General features: G+C 39.4%; 1 protein-coding gene across 1 annotated transcript in view; it reads left to right on the top strand.

The window, feature by feature from the left end:
* The window catches only part of TAFA1 (TAFA chemokine like family member 1), a 776,700-nt gene that overhangs the window by 551,849 nt on the left and 208,619 nt on the right, over positions 1-16,232 (top strand). The gene's annotated exons all lie outside the window — the stretch shown is intronic.

Raw genomic sequence — 16,232 nt, forward strand, 5'->3', positions numbered from 1 at the left:
ACATTAAGTCATAATATGGGCTTTGCACACGGGTTGTATTCCTGATTATTAGCTAGGCTTGCAAGTATATCACATGTTGTTCATTACTAGTACATACTACAGAGGGGAAATGAACGCCACCTAAAGAACCATAACTTCCTTCATTCCTTGACTTGGGGAGAATTTCAATTTGTAGTCCTAATAATGTACAACTATAGTTTTTCCCTTTTAAGTAATGTGCCAGTGGCAGTCTAGCATAGCATTTTTATTTTCCCAAATTCTCACTTTACATAGCTTTCTATACAGGGTGTAAAAATCACGAAATGCTAATAATGTAAATGATATGGTTACTATCTGCTGGATAGTGCTATTTGCCGTCATTGAGATTCTGAACGAACTAGTTGAGGAAACAGAACAATGGAGAGGAAAAAGAACGGTAATCAAGCATCAAAGGACTTTTCAGAGGGGGAGCTGAGACATCTTTCAGCACTGACCCTTTATAACACTGCTATTGAACTGGAACTATAACTGTCCATCACCCTTTTCATGGTTGATACTCCACTCGCCACAACTCATTCTTTCAATGCCATTGATCCCTTTAACAACATTGGCTGGTAATCACGCTTTGTAAGTCACAAAGTTAGTGGCATTCCTTCTGCCCTGTTTCGTGGTTCACTGTTAGGCAGTCTCAACGTTCTGTCTTGATGAATGCAGCCTGGTAAGTGAATTAGGAAATTCTTCAGGTGGTATAGAGTGATTTTTAGACAGGATATCGTACTGGTTAAAGGGAGGCATGGGTATAAACCGGCAGACTCCCATCATCACTAAAAAAATTCTACCTCCACTTTTAAAGGAGTTGATCCAGCCTTGAGCAGGTCCTTGATTTGCTTGTCCTGTCTTTGCTGTACAGTGGGATGGTTAGAAGGATTTTGATCTTGATATGCACTTATTTCTTAATATTTTGGAATATTCTTATGGAGTAAAAAATCCATACATTTCTAATAAAATATTTTATAAGATGCTACCATTTTAAACTTTATACACATGGTCCCCTTCAATTTTTATGACAACCCTATTTAATAGGTATGATAAATGTTTTAATTGAGATTTTACAGATGAGTAAATTGAGGCTCAGGGAGGTTAAAGAGTAGAATGGCTGTAAAGTGGCAGCTTTATACATTATAGAATAACTTAAAGTTGCACAAAAAGAAATGATGTTATGAGGCTATTTTCTGACTCTGATTTTTCCACTACACCATTTTTCCCTCGAGGGTATCTTTTACCCTTATTAAGGGTAAAAGATATTTTATTTTTACCCATTATTTTACCCATATTAAGATTTTATTTTTAGTGTCTTTCAAATCAGAAATGCTGAAAGCATGCCGTGACATCAAGCCCTAGAATCGGTTATTTAAGATGTTTTGATTTTGCTGGACACTACTTTCCCCATTAACCATTCTAATGAAGCATGCAGCTACTGTTGAGAAAGGAAGACCAGGAGAATGAAATTAGGATATTTAATTCTATTCTGTATATGACACCATACTGATAGAGGTGAATTGCAACCCACTTTGCATTCATATTCAGATTTTTGATCATCTGGGTCATTGATCACGAGAATCTGCCATTAGCTCTAAAATTCAGTTAAAGGCATGGGGACCTTTTGTCTGATGGGATAGCTCTGTTGGAGTAGATAAATTTGTATTTTTTCTTCCATGGGAAGTTTTTATATTGCTCAGGATACTTACAAGAGTGGATTTGTGGCACCATTATTCTACTTCTTTGATTTCCATTAGAATAAATTATCAGTATTATTTCTGATCCGTAGAAGGGAGTGAAGTCACTTTGCTTTCGTTTCTTTCCTATTCCTGATGGTGATGACCATGGACAACAGGTACTGAGAACTTACTGTGGCTCAGGCACTGTTCTGAATACCATGTACATATTTGTGCCAAATCCTCCCAACTGCTTTCTGGGGTAGTTATAGTTATCACCCCCATTTTACAGAGGAGGAAACTGAGACTAAAGGGTAGGTAGTGCCTTGTCCAAGTTTACACAGCAGGTAAATGGTAGTACTGGGATTCATACCCTAGTTTTCAAGCTGCAGCACCCATTCTCTTAGAGACTAGGTTATGCTGCCTCTCCTGGTATAATATGAAACAAAACTGTGGGCCTTTCCTGGTGCTTACAGAAGAAATCTCTTCTGACCCTGGTATCCCATGAGCCCCTATGGTCATACGTCTGACATTACTTAGTTTCCTTCTTATCAAAGTCATTCTACACCACTTTGTCCATCAGGAAAATGAAAACTATTTTAAGATCTTTTTCAATGTGTGGTCTCTGTTTGTTTGGGTTTTTTTTGCTGTACGCGGGCCTCGCACCGCTGTGGCCTCTCCCGTGGCAGAGTACAGGCTCCGGATGCACAGGCTCAGCGGCCATGGCTCACGGGCCCAGCCGCTCCGCGACATGTGGTATCTTCCCAGACCGGGGCATGAACCCGTGTCCCCTGCATCGGCAGGCGGACTCTCAACCACTGCGCCACCAGGAAAGCCCTTAGGTGATGTTTTAACTACCTTGCAGTCTGATGTGCTCTCATGAGCGTGAGAGAAATTGTAGTTAGAGCCAACTTATGGAGCCGACAACCTAAGTACAACCCAGGGAGCGTGTGCTGCTCCCTGCAGATCACCATCCATTACGAGGCTCGTAGCAAAATCAAGGCTGGGAAGAGCTGTCTCAAAGCATCTAATCTATGCAGAGAATTATTGGCCTCCATTCTCCAGTGAGTCAGGTGTTTGCCCAATGTGCTCAATCATTTCATGGGTAAGTTCCTCCACCTTTTTTTCAATGAGACGGTCTGAAGTATGTCAAATTCCAGGTTAATTGATTCCAAGTTTGCTGGCAGCTAACCCATTGGCCTGATTCCTGGAAAGGGTCTTCAAGTTTGAGCTTACAACAGACGCACTGGGATCCCTTTCTGGTCCAGCATGTACTAGAGTTTTGGGCACGTATCTTAAATCTCTCTAAGCCCCAGTTACGCTCATAATACAGTAGGAATATGAAGGAATCATACTGTGTGCACAGTTTACCTTTTGGCTGATTTTGGAATATAACCTTCTTCCTAGCAGCTGTGATCCCACTATATTGTAAAAGTCTCAGAGCAACAGATGTAATGTGTTTTATGATTATAGGGGATTAATACTTAAACCAAACCAGTAAACTTTGCATACAAGGAGGAATGCTTGAGACTATTCTGCCGTACCTGTTCACCACTAGAGATTTCATAAGTGCCTTCAAATGCAAAAAGGCAGAGAGCCCCGAATCTACATATATCATCTTATGTCCTTTCTTTTAGTCTAACTTACGGATTCTCAAGTTTAACATGCTTAAGTATTACTGTTTCGGGTTATGTACACCAAGCCACTTCGCTCTACTTTGTAAGCAATACAAAGGAGTTTTAAGAATAACTTTTGCATAATTTTCTTATTATCTGTAAGTATAATATAATTCACCTCCTGTAAGATAAAACTCCATGGCATTACTATTTACATTCCTGGGTGTCCAGGCGCTTACAGTGGAAGCTCCTAAATGCCTCTGAGCCTCAGTTTCCTTCTCAGTAAAATGTAATAATAAAACCCACCTTAATGTACTTTAGTGAGGACCTAATTCGATTCCTGACTGTATCTACATGAAAGTTCTTGTGTAACAGCTGGCACATTGTATGTACTTAGCAAACCTTATTTCCCTTCCCATCTCACTCTCCCTACAGCCCTTCCCATGCCAAAAAGCAGGAATGGGTGATCATTCCTGGGTTCAAAAGCACGCAACTGTTTTCAGTTGACCTTAATTTGTTTTCATACATCGTGTAACTGAATTAGTTGCAAAATACTCATTGATGAGTTGAGTCCTCTTGGGTAAATGGTTGTGCAGTTTTGCACATCTTGTCAAGTTAGGTAAATGCTATAAGTAAAAGGCTGGATACATCAACTTTAACCAGAAGCCAAGACCCGAGATTTCCCTAGAACACCTGCTCCTCTGTGTGATCTCATCTACAGGTTGACAGCATTTTGATATGGAATCTGCTTAGATGCCCACTTCAGCCAAAAAATTTTGAAAGATGGAAGAATTAGATGAGATTTGAGTCTTCCTCTTTCTGTGTTTTTCAGCCCCACCAACCTTAATCGCACTTTCAATGATGTCAAAGGACATCACTTGAAAGGGTGTGTTCCTACTAAAGTCTCAACACTTATGAAATATGTTGGGTTATTCTTAACTTTTTAGGAATTTTTTTTTTTTTTTTTTGCAATACGCGGGCCTCTCACTGTTGTGGCCTCTCCCACTGCGGAGCACAGGCTCCGGACGCGCAGGCTCAGCGGCCATGGCTCACGGGCCCAGCCGCTCAGCGGCATGTGGGATCTTCCCGGACCGGGGCACGAACCCATGTCCCCTGCATCGGCAGGTGGACTCTCAACCACAGCGCCACCAAGGAAGCCCAATTTTTTAGGACTTTTGAAATTAAAAGTAAAGTATGCTATACATCCATCAAGCAGGGCACATCCTTCAGAATGGTCAACATTTAAAAGACTGATAATATAATATTAAGTGTTGGTGAGGATATAGAATAACTGGAACTTTCATACTTTTCCGGTAAGAATGTCAAATGATAAACTACTTTAGACGGCTAGCAATCTTTAAGAAAATATATGCCTCCCCTATGACCCAGCAATCCTGTTACCTAGCATGTGTCCTTAGGACATTAATAATGGATATGTCTTCCAAAAGCTCATGCATGTTTTTTGCAGCTTTATTCCCAGTACCCAATGTCTGTCAATAGGAGAATGGTAAATGAATCATGATGGGTTCATATGATAGAAAATTACAGAGCAATAAAAAAGAATAAATACATATATATACAACACATGGATGAAGCTCAAAAACATGATGAATGAAAGAAGCAAGATACAGAAGATTTCATAAGGTATAATTCCATTAATGTGAAGTACACAAATAGGCAAAAACAATCTACACTGTTTGCAGTCAGAATATTTGCCTCTGGTGGGTAGCTGATGACTGGGAAGGGGCACATTTACATCTTTCTGGGGGATGAAAATGTTCTAAATATGGATCTAGATGATGCCAATATGTAAAAATTAATAAAGGTGTGCTTTAAAGTTTTATAGACTTCACTATGTCCACATTATACCTCAAATTCCAAATAACCTATATATTGTACTGGAAGAGATTTAATAACATAAGATATATCACCGGAAATTAGTGACTTTATATGAAAAGGCTTCTAAATGCCCAGTTCCTTCAACAAGTACATAGCATGAAGAAAGGGGATAAAGAACTGCTATTACAGATTAAAAATTATTTAATAAACAGCGATCAAATGCAATTTATGTGGACTATCTTTTGGTCCTAATTTGTTTTAAACTGAAATTTTTAGGGGGTCATGGGGGAAAATTGAGCATGGGCTGGTTGCTAAATGATATTAAGGGTATATTATTAATTTTGTTGGGGGTGATGACTCAAGGTGAAATGGTAGTGTGTCTGGGATTTGTGTTAAGCATTTCAACCAATACAGTGAGAGCAGAGAGATGAAACAAGAAAGGCCAAGTGTTGAATTTCAGGAATAAAGCCCAGTTTTATGAATTAGGTGACTAAAATATGTAGCAAATAATAAACCAGTGTCAAAGTGGCATGAGGGATGAGTTAATGAGTCCTTTTTTTTTTTTTTTTGCAGGAGGTCCTTGTTGGTTATCTGTTTTATATATAGTAGTGTGTGTATGTTAATCCCAAACTCCTAATTTATCCTTCTCCCCCACTTTTCCACTTTGGTAACCATAAGTTTGTTTTCTATGTCTGTGAGTCTATTTGTGTTTTGTAAATAAGTTCATTTGTTCATTTTTTTACATTCCACATATAAGTGATACTTGTCTTTGTCTGACTTACTTCACTTAGTATGATAATCTCTGGGTCCATCCATGTTGCTATAAATGGCATTATTTCATTCTTTTTTTATGACTGAGTAGTATTCCATGGTGTGTGTGTGTGTGTGTGTGTGTGTGTGTGTGCGTGTGCATGTGTGTGTATCACATCTTCTTTATCCATTCCTCTGTCAGTGGACATTGAGGTTGCTTCCATGTCTTGGTTATTGTAAACAGTGCTGCAATGAACACTGGGGTGCATGTATCTTTTCAAATTATGGTTTTCTCCAGATATATGCCAAGCTGCAGCTCTGAGTTTGAAAGAGATCAGATAAAGAGAACACAAGCACTAGCAGAGCCTGAAACCTCTCAACACTAAAGAGTAGACAATGATAGTAGACACCCTCGAGGATGCTAATAAGAAAGATTAATGACAGAGAACTGGGAGGGGAAAAAGCAGAAAGCCCAGGAAAGTTAGGAACTACAAAAAGTATCTTTTGAATTTCATTCAGCAATTATTTTTGAGCACCCACTATCTAGGCACTGGAATTGGGCTGTTGAGAGATCACTGCTGACATCTTCCTGGGGCTGTCCCAGTGGGCTCCCTGGGGGCAAGCATGAGGTGGCAGTAATGGAGAGCAGTCAAGACGTTGAGTAGTAACTCTTGCTAGAAGGGTAGGAGACAAAGCAGAGTGAGCTGGTGATGGAAATTTGAAAGCACTCTCTACTCGTAGAGTTGATACAACAAGAGGAGACCATCTTACTGGGAGAGCCAGGCCCCTTGGCACTGCATTTGTGACAAAGCCATCCTCGGGGCACAGTTGGAACAAAGGCTCATTGCATTTCAAACAGGGAAACTCAGCAGTCATAAGGCCCTGCAGTCAACCACACTGCAAAAAAAAGCCAGAAAACAGTAATTTCTCCAGCAGAGAATTAAAAGTGACCTAATTTCAGACTTCTTGGGCTCTGCATGCCCAAGTGGAGACCGTATTTGCCAAGTCTCGGCCCACAGTTAATTCACTTTCATTTTATTTTTCCTTACTCCTGGATTGAATTATTGTCACCTTCCTGAAAAGCTGCGTGTGTAATGGAAAAGCTGACACCGGCCAAAGTGGGCTCTAGCAGCCCAAATGAGGCTCCTGTTATCGCCCTATTACATGAGGAACAGGCTTCTCTTTGCCCTTCATTCTTCACCTACTAACTGTGAAAACCTAATCAAGCCACTTTGTTTTAACGGCAGCTGTTCTGCCCCTTGACCTGTCCTGCACGCCCCCTAACCCCGCTCCAGGAGCAGACAGATGAGTTCCATTTGGAGTTGATGTTATTGTGTATGAAAATCACAGTCAGGGGCAATGAGATTTTTTCTTTGCATTGATGGGACAGGAAGCATTAGGAACTGCTCCCTTAAAGTCCAAAACAGAACACCTGGCTCATGGGCAGCCTATGAGACCATCTTATCACACACTGAGAACAAAGGACTTCAGCTTTGCATTACGCTTCCTGCTGAAGGCTTTTAAGACCCCTCCTGATGTTTTCATATGCATTTTCAGTGTGTTAAAAATATATCCAAGGAAATGATTTTAATAGTGGGTGTTTCCTGGCCTGTGTCACACACAATGTATACTTCCAATTACGACCACTTATCCCTCCCTCCACCGTGCCCTGAAGCAAGGCCCATTTGTGAAATCTAATTATACCTGCTTCTTTCCTTAAAATGAAGAACATTTTTAGATCTTTCACCAGGCACAATTCTCCTGTTTGGAAGATTTTTGTTTGATGGTTGGGTTATTTTTCCCCCTATGGGAGGGGGATTATTTTTATTATTTTTCTGAGAGCCCCCAAATGATTGGAGGCCTGGTATTTATTTATTTTAACACCAATTTTCACAGGACACTGTCTAGGAGCCAGTGCAGACTCCCTTTCGTGAAGCCCTTTCTTTGGGTTCTGAAAGCTCCTTGGCTTTTGATTCTCATTACTTTTTTTTCTGGTCAAGGGTGATCTCTCCTCTCCTTGCAGGGCTAAGAGTTCATGGCTGTTTCTAACCCAGAATTCGCAGAAATAGAAACATACACTCCTTGAGGTCTTCGTTCTCTCCCATTTGCAGCTGCTGTCGTGTCACAGGGCAAAACGGAAGGTGGTTCCAGGCCCCCGTGTGATCCCTGCCATTGCCGCTGGCACAAAAAGCACATTTATTGTTTTAAGCAGCTTTGCTAAGATGCAGCTACCCTTGGGCTAGTGTTTGTGTCGAATCTCAAGCAGTCAGTGAAAGCAGAAATGAGGCAAATAAAATGCACATTGATTATGGGAAACTTCCATTTCCTTGGCTTGGTTTACTGGAGAATTGGTCCATGGAAGATGCTGTTGCCATTTGCACCAAGTCAGAGCGGCTGTCTGTCAAGGGAGGCTAGCGCTCTTTGTATTTGTATTCTTACCTAGCCCGCATGTTTAATGATGTCTCTTCTCCATTTCTCATCCAGACCTTTTTCCCTGTCTGCTTTCAATGCTAATGCCTCCCTGTCCTGATTTTCAAATTAAATATTGTACTTAAAATATTAACACTCCTTGCTCTTTGATTCTTTGTTTATTCATCTTATGCAAAACGCAACAGTGAGCCCTCCATCTGTATTAAATGCTACTGTATGGGCAGATTCAATGACTTATTAATGACTGTTCCATGATATGGAGAGCTAGGGCTTTATAAAATCATGAAATTCTTATTCAAAAATGCTCTGCTGGTACTACCCTGTAGGGGAAAAATGAAATATGTCTATCTTTTCAAAGAGAAAATGACTTGCTTTGTGAAGACCATTGTAGAGATAACTAAGTATTGAAACTAGGCCAAGTTACTTCAGTCTCCAAGAAGTTAGATCATGTCTTGAAGTATCTGGGTATGTAAATTTTCGTAACAGTTTTTGGAAGTTAAAACCACATCCCATAAAATTATATAGCTCAATGAATTATCAATCACCAACTGTATGGTCAGCAAATAGTATATTTTTAAGGTGCCTTGTTCCTGTCTCTGACCCATATTCTATTGGGTTGTTTCTGCTTTTTGTATGGTTTATAGATGGTGTTTCTATACATTCTTATAAGCCCTAGATATGAGTCCTCTGTCTATTGTGTGTGTTAATAAAAGCCCACTGTGGAAGCTGCATTTTCACTCTTGTAATAGTGTCTTTTGATGAATTGAAGTTCTTCATTTTATTGCAGTCCAATTTATCAAACTCTTCCACGGGGGTTAGTGGGATATTTTTTTTAATTCTATTTTCAAAACCTCTCCCTATCCCCATGTCATGAAGATAGTCTCCACTATTACTTCCTAGAAGATTTAGTGCTTGTCCTTTGCAGTTAACTCTACATGTACCCAGAAATTTATTGTGGTGTTAGTGTGAGAGTTACAGGATGTGCCTAGATTATTCGTGGAAGCACTTGGCATGGCTAGTTTATCTTCCATAAAGACCTTTCTGGCTGCGATACAGAAGATGGACAGAATTTGAAGCAGGGAGAACATTTTGAATATTCTGCCTCAACAGTTGAGGTGAGAAATGATTGAGGCTGGGAATTGGGTGGTAGCAGTGCAAATGGAGAGTGGTGGCTGGATTTGAGATATGTTCCAGAAGTTGAGCCTTCAAATTTTACAGGTGGGGGAAGAGAAGAAGCGAAATTAAGGATGCCTCCTTGGTTCTTGAATTAAGCAACTGAGTGAGTGATGGTATTATTAATCATGATTGAACAGACCAAAAAGAAAAAAAGATTTGTAGGGCAAACTGAAGAATTACGTTTCATTCAGGTGAAGTTTGAGATGACTCACTAAGTGGGAATGAATGAATGAAGGAGTGAATCATTGGACTTGTCCATGATAAATTAGCAAGTCATTGGTAGAACTCGAGTTCGCAGGTGTTTAACTCTTATCCATTATAGCAACATAATCCAGAGCATATTCCATTGAATCTAGTTTCAAAGTATTGCAGAAAAACAAAGTAATGATCCTCTGGTCGCATATTTTATTATTAACTCCCTTGACAATTTAATATATATATTACTTAAGTCTCTGAGGAATTCTGCAAGAAGAAAAAATACTTCTTTGGCTTTATTTAACCCAGTATTTCTCAAATCTATTTTTCCATAAAAGCATTTTTAGAGGAGACCTTTAAGATGTCCCCAAATAGTATTAATGCTCTATGGAATAATCTTTAGGAAAAGTTTTTTGTTAATCTGCTACCACGTTAACGCACACATACATGCGCACACACACACACACACACACACATGCATACACACACACACATGCTGGAGACTATGGCCTTACTGCAACACTCAAAAAATATATAAACAATAAACATCATTGTTGTTCAAGTTTGTCTGTTTCTGCAATCTTGCACAAGTGGTAAAATGTCTTTTAACTGCCCTTTCTCAAGGGCAGTTCCCCGGTGTCATAATAATTGAAATTTAAGATTTTATGGAGTTGTAATTAAATTGTCCCCTTTGAACCTTTGTTGACTGAAACTGCATATTAACCACATCCCATTTAGACAGGAGTAGCAAGAAATATTCTGAACACCAACTGCTACAAGATAACATAACAAGCTTTGACAGCTTCCTAATTACCTGACTACCCAGTAGTTAAGAACTCTTTAATACTGTAGCAGTTCTCTTCTTTGCACATAAGTCAAAAGGTATATCTAATTTGCTATTTAATTGATATCTATATTGCTGCTTTAAAAAGAAATTATGTTCCCCCAGTATGTTTAACCATTAATTTGTAACCTTTGATCTGCATGCGAGAAATAATTATAAAAAGAAATTACTTGTTATCAACCACGATGATGTCAATAAGAGATATATCTAAAAACTGCAACTCAAAATGGATTGAATCCTTTTTTTAAGCAAACTCTCCCTTTTCCTCCAGATCTAGCCCACTTTCTCTTTAACAGCTATGTATTGCAAGATTTTTCACCCTGATAAGGTGTATTTTTCTCATGTGTAGAATGGGGAAAATAATAATCTGAAGGTCATCATGAACATCAAATAAAAATGATGCCTGTAAAAGTATTAGAACAGAATCTGGCCCATATAAAACATTCAAGGAATGTTAGTTTTGTCTTTCTCAATTATAAAGACTTTTGGATGTGACCACAATATGAGTCAAGAAATATTTGTTCAATGGAAATAATATTAAACTCACCTTGAAGTTTCCCCTTATTACATTAGTAAACTAAGAGATATTTAAGAGTCATGGAGATGTTATCTAGCCTTAGACACAATTGACAGTGTAACTGTGAACAAATTAGTGGATCTAGAAGACACTTTTGAGAACAATGTCAGGGCTTCCATGTATAGAGTACTTTTTACTTGCCTAGTGCTGTGCTAAGCCCTTAATAGGCATGATCTCCGTTAAAACCACAAGAGCCCTATGAGGTGGGTAGTATCACCAATCCCATTTCACAGTAGCAGCAACAAGAAAAACAAAATTTGGTCTAGAGACTCCAAGTAATGTGCCCAGGACCACAGAGCTAGTAAGTGGTGGAGGTAGATTTTGACCTCAGTCTGTCAGCCCAAGAACCCCATATTCTTAACCCCTCAAGTACTACTAGTGAAAGAAACTTGTGAAAACAAGTCATTGTAGAAAAGGAGTGGAAGCAGAGAAGGATCTATACATTAAAGTAATGCAGATTGAAATAACATGTCCATTCCCCACAGAAATAATTTGGGTCATGGTTAAAGAATTTTTAAACTATTATAAACCAGAATGATATTTATAACCTTAAAACCACAAATCCCACTGGACTTAATATTTCCTTTCAAATAAACACATGTTTATTTAGAGAATTCTGGGTCAGCTGCCGTACAAGGAGTAACAGAAATAAAATGCATTGTCCTGCCTGTAAAAAACTAATAGTCTAGTGGGGAGAAAACACAGTGCCAGGCATATATTATTATATCTATAAACATATGGGAGGTAGCTGCATGAATGTGGTCATTTTAAACCAACAGAAAAGACTGTGACTACACGTAAGATATGAGGTAAGGAAACCCTTTTTGAGGGACGTGAACAAGGAGAATTTGGGTATTTGCAAAAGGTGTTTCAGAAGACATTGCTCTTCATCTGGATGAGATTAGAATAGGTGCATTGATTGGACAGTTTAGCCACAACTGTACGCAGGAGGATGTGTCTGGTATGTACTTATCATGTATTCCATGGAAGCTCAAGGTAGTGAGCCTGCCTGGAGGTAAATTCACTAGGAAGTGACAGAAAAAGTGAAGTTTCTAGGACAGGGAGTTTATACTTGATGGAAAACAAGCTCTTCAAGATTTTTTTTAAGTTGCATGATACCCTTGGTTTATAACTTTGTAAGGATTCTAACAATGATTTCAGCAAAAGGTCAGAGAAATCTACCCTTCAAAATTTTTAGAACCTTATTTTTATGTTTCTGCAAATATGGTTTCAATTTTCAGTCATGTCATATAAACTCTCATTACCATTTTCTCCCCCAGCCCAAATCAAAGTAGGCATCAGTAGTTTTTTCAATAAAAGTTACATCAAATGCTGTATATTCTAAATATCCATACTTAGACTACATTTAGTTGACTTCTGTATATATTGTTAGTAGCCGTGTGCAGTTCTTCAGTCTTGCCTACCTAGAGACTGAAAGAAGGACCAGACATCATCTGTCTATATTTCCCACATCATCTTCTCCATGGCTCTTCTTCTTGGTCTTTTGCTCATTTACCATACTTCTTCCCAAGAATGTTTCAAAACTTTTGAGGTTCTCATATACGTGTAGTTTAAGTTTCATGTGTTTTCATCATCTTCTGCTTCTCTCTTCTTTTCCATTTTGTGAGAGGTCCTAGGAAAAAGTAATCACTTCCCCATTCTTATCCACTGCTTACATTAAGAGGTCATTCATTGATTACTTCTCTTCCACTCCTTCATGAATTCCAAAAAGCTACATATTCAATTTTGTACCTTCTTTAAACCGTTAGTATAAAAGGATGACTTTCTTTTCCTAAATGCCTTAGGTTTGTACTAACACCTGGAAGCTGATAGCTAAAAAAGTTCACTGGAATATTCACTTCTCTGTAGACCAAAGGTGCTTAACCCTTCCTAGTCAATGAGGTGCTGTAATAATGTAATGAAAGTTATAGGTCCTCTCCCTAGGGAAAGATAACCATATGTTGTCAAAATGTCAGATGGACAAGGGCTAAAACCTTCCCCTTGCCTCTTTCTCGGTATGTGATCGTGGGCTCACTATCCCCTCCTAGTCTTCTGGTTAAAATTAGCATCTCTATCGTTGGGTTTCCATAAGGATTAAATAAGATAGTGCATATAACAGGGCATAGCTTGGAAAAGCCCTTTTCATTTCATTTCCAGGCCAATCAGTGGGTGCTCCCTGCAGCCCTCTTATGAAAAAGGTCAGGGGAAAACAAACCTTGTCTGAAAACACAGAGAAGCAGAACTTGATTAAAACGCAGAGAATGTCTCTGCAACACCATCGATTAAGAGTTAGGATTTTTTGCTCATTTGCCATGAAATACATTCAGAGGAACATTACCAAAATATCCTCTCAGCAGTTAAGAAAATCACTTCTCGCTTGATTCCTGCTTGGGTCTTCCCTTACCTCAAGGAATACATTAGAATATTTGTAATTGTCTAAGTATGCAGTAAACAACAAAAATTCAAATTTTAATATTCTATACACAATTCTCCCAGGGGTCAAGGAATTGATAGGACAGTGTAATTCAGAGTAACATTACCCAAGATAAGTAAAAGGCAAGGCAAATACATAATTTTTCTATTTGGATCACCTGCCCTTGTAACTTTTTCTTTGAGTTCATATGACATCCATGTTTGTTGTTCCTATCTACAGCCTTTTAAAGCATGTGACATGTCTCCCCATGTGTATATCTTTTTGAATTTGTTTTAACCTCTCTGGAGAATTATTGCCTATTCAGTTGAATTGCTCCCTAGAGACCCCTGAATGGATTTCTGTCACATGTACCTTGAAATCTCTATTTAGACCACATAATCCCAAACATTACTTGGGAATTTGATGAAAATCCACCTAGATGTTTCCATGCTAAGCAGCTACAGAAAGATAGAATCAACTTTATGTATTCATATTATCTTTGTAAAGAGTACAGGGTAAAAAGTGATTTTTGAGGGCTCAGAAAGACACCTACACAAAAATATCTCCTGCAATGGCTCTCTGCCAGCTTGCTTTTAAGTTGCTACTGAACTGAATTGTCCACATGGAAGCACTTTCTGCCTCAACATACACATTGCCCACCTGTGTGCTTTTATATTAATATACTCAAAATTATTGTGTGCTCACTGTCTTGGTCCAGGCTGCTCTAACCAAATATCATAAACTGGGTGGCTTAAGCAACACATTTATTTCCCACAGTTTTGGAGGCTGGAAGTCTGAGGTCAGGATGCCACCAGGATCAGGTTCCTGGTGAAGGCCTTCCTTCTGGTGTGGAGAAGGCTGTCTTCTCATTGTATCCTTACATGGTGGAGAGCACGAGAGCAGTCATCCCTCTGTCTCTCCTTAAAAGGGCACTAATCCTGTTAGTGAAGGATCTGCCCTCATGACCTAATCACCTCCCAAAGACCCCACCTCTAAATACCATCACAGTGGGGATATAGGCTTCAACATATGAATTTTGAGGGGACACATTCAGTCCACAGCACTTAACCATGTGCAGACACTGTGCTAGGTGCTCAGGGTACATGGCGAACAGACAGACATGGCTGCTGCCCTTAGGGAGCTTGCTATCGGTGGGAGACCTGTTCATCAAATAACCAAATGGAAAAATGCAACTGTAATAAGTGACATAAAAAGGTAGAGCAAACAGTGATATTGGAGGATTTAGGGAGGAAACTGGAGAGGTCAGGGAGGCCTAACTGGAGAGGTCAGGGAGGCTTCGGTGATTGAGACCCAAAGTATGAGAAATTGCTAACTAGGTCATAGGAGAGAGAAGGAGGGTGGACGTCGTAGGTACATGGAACAGCATGTACGGAAGCTCTGAGGTAGAGTGGGGCATAATGGCACAAAGAAGTCAAAGAAAGCCCCTGTAGCTTGAGCTTAGACAGCAAGCAAGAGTATGACACAGGATGACACAGAAGGGGTAGGCAGGGACCAGACTCTGCAGGACTTAGTAGGCTCTGTCTCAAATGTTGATTTTTAAGTCTTTATCAAAATCTAATCTGATCTTCATTCTAATAAGGCATTCCTTTTCATTAACTAAGGTTGTTGGAACTACTTAAACATCACTTGTCTATCTTCAATTTTTTAAGCAAACCATGAATTAATGTAGAATCTTCTCCTTAGGTTTTCAGAGTAGTCGCTCTCAATTCAGGATCTTCAGTCTGGAGAAATTTACAACAAATTAGATGATAAGACCTCCTCTCCCGACTCCTCGAGTTTCTGATTCCATAGATCTTGGGTGGGACACAGACTTCTTTATCATTTAAACCTTTTACTAGTGCTTCTGATGGGCAATAAAGTCTGGAAACTATTGCATTAGAAATTCAGTTTTGTGTATTACCATTTTATTTATAGATAATATCAACTTCAGTAGAATAGATAATATTAACTGCTGCTTTGGGAAATTACCAAATGAAGAAGTTGTTTACAACAAGATCTTCCTCTCCCGATATCACTGGGCTTTGTGATATTTTATTTTTTGAAGTTCCTGGGGTCTTCTCTATTAAGAATACATCTGCATGCTTATATCCCTTCTTTTGCTTTCCTCCTTTCAAAATTTTGATTCTTTATAAGTTGGCGTTTCTATTTACTTTGAAACAATTAATCATTACAACAAGCTCAGTGAGTCTAGCATTTTCAGATAGTGCTATTTTCATCTTGTTTCTCATTCAATAAGAACTTGCTATAATTCAAATACTTTCTTGCAAGCAATATTACTTATTTTTTCTGAACACTTCAGAAATAAGACAAAGATGTTTCCTCTCAAACTAAATTAATTCACTGGGCCTGGAGATTTTTTTTTTTTTTTTTTTTCTTTTGCAGTACGTGGGCCTCTCACTGCTGCGGCCTCTCCCGTTGCGGAGCACAGGCTCCGTGGCCATGGCTCACGGGTCCAGCCTCTCCGCGGCATGTGGGATCTTCCCGGACCGGGGCACAAGCCTGCGTCCCCCGCATCGGCAGGCGGACCCTCAACCACTGCGCCACCAGGGAAGCCCGGGCCTGGAGATTTTTTTCCCCTGTCCTTATCTGTTCATCCTTTTACACCTGTTAGGTAGACTGAGGTGTCTGCACTTGGTGTAACCTTCCCAGAGAGACTGTGCCCACAGTTCTTGATTGA

The sequence above is a fragment of the Aethalodelphis obliquidens genome, unplaced genomic scaffold (assembly GCF_003676395.1).
Source record: "Aethalodelphis obliquidens isolate GAN/ISIS:26980383/991018 unplaced genomic scaffold, ASM367639v1 scaffold22, whole genome shotgun sequence".
NCBI classification, from domain to species: domain Eukaryota; kingdom Metazoa; phylum Chordata; class Mammalia; order Artiodactyla; family Delphinidae; genus Aethalodelphis; species Aethalodelphis obliquidens.